The sequence below is a fragment of the Arvicola amphibius genome, chromosome 4 (assembly GCF_903992535.2).
Source record: "Arvicola amphibius chromosome 4, mArvAmp1.2, whole genome shotgun sequence".
Taxonomy (NCBI): domain Eukaryota; kingdom Metazoa; phylum Chordata; class Mammalia; order Rodentia; family Cricetidae; genus Arvicola; species Arvicola amphibius.
In genome coordinates this window covers 120,016,428-120,022,427 of record NC_052050.1, presented here as the reverse complement: position 1 = coordinate 120,022,427, position 6,000 = coordinate 120,016,428, and positions in this window count along the sequence as shown.

Genomic DNA, 6,000 nt, shown 5'->3' with positions numbered 1-6,000 from the left:
CTGGCCTCATTTCCCAAGGGAATGTTGCTGTGGATGCTCAGCTTCAGGGGCCTGCATCATAGAGGTGTCAACTCTGCCCATACACAATGCTACTTAAATGCATGACTTAACTCATGTCAACTGGAGAGGACTCAAATGCCTATATCCCCAGATTCCTGCAACAAAATTAAAGAGAATTGTTCATACATGTAAGACTTGCCAACAGTATCTCCAATACCTACTTTACAAGGGCCAGGGATGAATCCAAGTGGGTTAGAACCCAATATCATCAGGCAAAGAGATGTAACACATTACCCTCTGTTTGGCAAATTAAAATATATATTTGTGATCATAGGCACATCCTATAAGGCAACTCATGCCAAAAGCCACTGAGCCACTGTTGACTTTGCTTCTATGCAAACCATTCCAGGATAGTTACAAAAACCCTAGATGAGTAAAGAAAAGATATTGATTCATTTACGTCAAAGACCCCCATGAGACCTGGTTTAATTGGTCCCCATGCCTTACCACACTCACCTCTTCCCTAATTTGGCCCATGGCTATTTGTTTATTGATCTTTCTTTTTGGTCCATGCATTCTCCAAAGTCTGAAACAAGCCTTCCATAAACAGATACAACAGGAACAACTCATGGTCCTTCGAGTACGTTATGATAGGCTCGATACATCTCACACCACGGAAAACTCTCAATTTAAGGGTATCTGGGCCAAAACTCCAGATAGGGGTGGCCCTGACCTGTACTCTCTTCCCAGTGGGCTATTCTGCCTTGGTTACCAGGGTACGGGGTGGGATATAAAACAAAAGGGGAAGATGTTGGGCCAAAATTATCTCAGGTCCTGTATCTGGAGGCCTGGATGACTGAGAAAAGCATGGCTCGAGTTTGAGCGAGTCTCAAAGCTGTTGAGGAAGAGACAGCAAAATCTAGGTAGAGGGAGGGCTTGCCTGTTTTTCATTTGCTGGAGGTACCCCCACATCAAAGGATGTCACTTTACCTATAAAAGCTGATGCTCACAGTCATACACTGAGTTCCTGCTTTGCTCGACTCCCTATCCCATCTGATTGTCCTGCACGGTGGGACTGTGGAATAGGTGGATAGTACATTCACTTTTCCCTGGCGAATAAGGAGGCCAAGGAGGCCTGGCAAGTAAAATGGTATTTCACTTTATAAGTTTTTTAGCTAGATACATTGATGTTTCACCTGTATGTATGTTTGTATGAGGATTCAGATAATCTGCAGCTGGAGTCGCAGACAGTTTTGAGCTGCAATATGGGCGCCGGAAATTTAACCTGGATCCTTTGGGAGTGCAGTCAGTGTTCTTAACTGCTGAACCATCTCTCCAGCCCTCGGTATTTTACTTTTAATAGAATCCTGTGCATCGATAATGATTTAATATACTATGACTATAATGATGATTTCATTATTTTGGCTGTTTGCTTTGTACTAAGAATAGAATCAAACACCATATTGTTTAGAGCAATCTCTGTTATGTTTGCTCTTGAATTTGGAGTAAGCCGCTATTGACACATGGTTAAGGCAAACCCTCCCTGTTACAGAGCAGGGATAAATGTTAGAATATGTAATTGGATTTCCAGCAGGCTAAGATCGTTAATGTGAAACACACTTGAATAAGCATTGCTGAAAGGTTCTGCACTATTGGGCATAAATCAAAGGGAAAATGATAGCCAGAAAAGGTAGCATGGCTGTGAAGGGAAGCAGAAAATAGGTAAAACTGCTTGAGCATGCTGAGAAATTAACCTCGGTAATTAAAAAGAAGGTAGCATCAGCTACAGAATTTCCTAATTTGTGTTCGTGTCCTTAGGTTAAGGAAGGAGAATATTTTCATTTATTTTGTAAATAATGTTTGCCTCTGCATAAAATAAACATAAAAAATCAACAACAGCATATTTTTAACGGTTTGTTTCAGTTTTGCTTGATTTGTCAGTGATCAGTACTTTCTATAAAATTCAAGTATTTTAGTGATAGTATGAATAGATTTTGTTATTGTACTTGAAGTTGTAATTTGAAGGTTTATAATATTCTAGCTATCCTAAAAATAAATGCTGTATATAATTAACTTCACGAAATACTTAAACAGCTTTAATGTACTCTAGAACTACAGAGTTTCATATTTTATAATATGGTTTTACCAAAAAATAATTAATATAATATTAAATATTTAGATTAAGGAAAACTTCTGGACAAAGTCTTCAAATATTGTGAGGTAGACTAAGGAAATATTATGAAGCAGAAAGATTGGGAAAAGTTATGGAAAGCCAAAAGTTCTTATTACAGTGTGACCTTAAAAATGGATTTAAACAATGAAAAACAATCATTTATCATAATTAAGAGAAAGTTTTTAACTAAATATTGTGGTCAGTTTACTGTGGCTTAATGATGACACTGTGATAATGAACAAAAATAATTTGATATAATTTTATAAAATATTTCCATATGCATATCTTATTTCTTCCTTTTCAAAGCATGATCACTCAGGGGATTTAGATAAACAATAAACAATATGCTAATGCATGTCCTTCCACATGAGCATATGAACTACAGAACGGTGATTTCCTCAACTATTCCTACGACAATATACCTTTAAATTATCAAGAGTAAAGCTATGAGTGAAAGAAATAGGTAGGAAATTAAGATAGTGTTAGAAGCAGAGCTTTCCTTCAGGAAGCTGAATATGGCAGATATATCAGCATGCATATAATTAACAGGAAATTGAGAAAGAAAGGACAATGTGGGAACAAGGAGTCCTCAGTCACAAATTGACTAATTGTGCTCAAATGTTGCCTGAGGTAACTGGTGATATTATAAAGTAGTACTATTAGAATTTTTAAAAAATACCTGAACTTACATTCCAAAATATGTAATTGAAAAACCTGAAGTAGAGGGAGAAAAGATTAGAGTCTGTCCAAGGTTTATTTAAAAATCATAAAAATATAGTGCAATTATAAACTATATGGGGAATGGGAAGAGAGAGTCAACAAGAACTTGTAAACATTTATAATGCATACAATTTGACTTCAAAAAATAAGGACATAAAACCACAAATAGAACAAGGGCTTATTCTGTGATACCTCTAATTTCTCCCTGGCAAGAATAAAGAACATCTAAAAGTAAAGGCAGAAAGCATAGAACAGAGTGGTAGTTGGAGATCTACCAAACCACTGCTTTTTACTCATTGGTATGTATTTTTAAATCTGTTTATTATTAGTGTGTGGATGATGTGTCTAGGAGGCATGCATGCCCCACATCTGTGTGGAGGTCAGAGATCAACTGTATGGAGCCAATTCTCTTATTCCACCTTTGCATGGACTCTTGGGATTGTACTCGCTTGTTTTCACTCACTGAGCCATTTCACCAGCTCACTTACTGATATGTTAAACCTGTGCTCATTTTGTTCATTCTGGTATTCATCTTCATAACAGTGACTTAATGCAAACATTTTTGCATTTAATTATTAAAAGTCATCTCCTAGAAATATGCAGAAACAGAGCATAAGGAAATACTTCTGGAAAATATATATCATATTCTTTATTCTAAACAGTCAATAGTGTGCACCAAATTCTTGTTACTTGATGAGATCTTGCTTCTTGTAGGGAGTGAATAGATAGTTTATAAATGCAAAGAAGAAGGTCAGGAGATGGTCCAGGTAGGTATACATCCTATTTTATTGTGTGTCTATAGGATCACCATGAATCAATGACAAAACATGAACTCAGAGGTAATACTTGACTGTCATCTACATGTCTACTCAGGAACTAAATTGGAAAAAGTTCTCTGTTTATTTTTCAATGTGAGAAACAAAAATCAAGAGAAAACAACCAGTCACCCATGGACTCAACATTTCCATGTGCCACACTGGGGATTAGGTCAGGTAGTAAAATGTTTGCTTTGCTTTTAGAAAGCACTGGGTTTGATTTCCAGCACCAAATTAACATGTCATGATGGCACAACAATTTAATTCAATCACTTAGGAGGTAGAAGAAGGAGAATCAGAAAGTTCATGGTCGTCCATGTAATATTCTTTTGATCTACTGAAACAAAACCAGAATCCCTTACTAACATGTGCCTCTATCTTTCCTTTTGAATCTCTGTTCCCTAAAGCACTTCCATGGTGAAAATTAAACAGGTAAGCCAATAGCTGTGATAAAGATGTATAATCTAAAAACACTGGCAAACACAATTAGACAGGTATACATAAAAATGATAGTACCAAATAGGATTTATCTGAGGAATGCAATAAAAACAAGAACAAAAGAAGCAAGAAGGAGAAACCATGAAATATAATATACAGGATTGTGTATGTCAAACCTCATCAAAGAAACTTCATTTTGTAGAAGAAGGCAAGGGACACAGAGACCCACAAATGGTTAAAGTGCACAGAATAGGGGACAGTGGAGTTCTCACCACTAAATGGGACATCCATATCAGATTTCTTCTTAAGGATCAGAGATTACTGTGGAAGAAGAAGTGGTGAATGGCCATAAGGAACGAATGCTTTTCAGACAAAACAGAGCATTTACACACATACACTTACAGATAGTGTTACAATTTATAAAAGACCAGTGGAAACTTAAGGTGAAGTCCTGAAGTCCCACCTCTAGCTGAGAAGTCACTGGTAACTTATAACAGGTGGTAACAACTAACCAATGTAATTGTTGTTATTTGTTTGTTTGTTATTTTTTAGCATGTGGTCCCTGATAGGTCAAATAACCACTCTCACAAGAGTGTTTAGGAATCACTAATAGGACTTTATTTTAAAAAATATGAAATAAACTTAAGCGAGTATGGAATTAAAGGTGGATGTAAAAGGAGATGAGGAAGGAGAATATAATCAAAATATAATGAATTACATTCTCAAGGAATTAATAAAAATATTCTAAAAGACACATACATGAAGTGGAGAGATGACTCAGAGGTTAAAAGCATATACTGTTCTTGCAGAGGACCCAAGTTTGATTCTAAATACACATATCAGGCAGTTTCCAACTTTATGTAACTCTAGTTTCATAGAATCTGATGTCTCTAGCCGCATGTATTTGGAAAATAATAACACATTGCAAGAAGTTTTTCTTTAGACTGTTCAAATGAACCTGAGTAAAATACAGTAAAGAAATAAATCCTTAATGTAGCAAAAAGACAATGAGTAATCATTATTTTTGATAAAACTGAGAAATTCCAAAATAGACAGAGGTGACAGATAGAGACATATAAAAGAGAAAGAGAGAGAGATGGTATTGTTACACATATAATTAGTAACAAGATGAGGTCGAATATGTTGCATGGAGATACATAAAAACAATATCTAACAAAAAGCAAATAGAATACTGTGCTAAATAATCTTGGAAACTGAAAATAAATTAATTTCCTTTGAAAAATACCATTTGAACCGTCATCTTAAGAAAAATATTTAGGAAAAATTGCAAAATTCTATAATAATGAAATTAGTTACTGCAAGTAAAAATTAAGCCAAAGTTGGAATCTAATGAAACCATTATTTATATATAGTACATCAAAGTACATAACATAGCCTATCCTATATCTTTATAATTTTATCATCAATAGTTTCTCCAAGATATGTGTGTGTGTGTGTGTGTGTGTGTGTGTGTGGTTTGTGTGTGTGTGTGTTGTGTGTGGGATGGAGAATTTTTTTATTCTTAATTAGCTAAACTGTTTTCCAAATTGGTAGACATGTAAACATTATTAATCATCTGGATGAAATTTAGTTCTTTTTCCACATACAACTATATTATTAATTCAGTTAGAGAAAATAAAGAATGCTTATGTATTTTTCTCTGCTTCTTAAAATATTCATTTCCCTTTGTGACACTACATGAAGATGGCTAACTTTTGAAAGGTGAAAGAGGAGACTATGTTACTGTTTATCAACAGACATATCCCTTCCAGTGGGCTTTCTCAAAATATAACTAGGAGAGAAAGTAGATATTAAGAACCTTTAGAGTACTGCTTGTGAAAGTAGTGGGGGAAA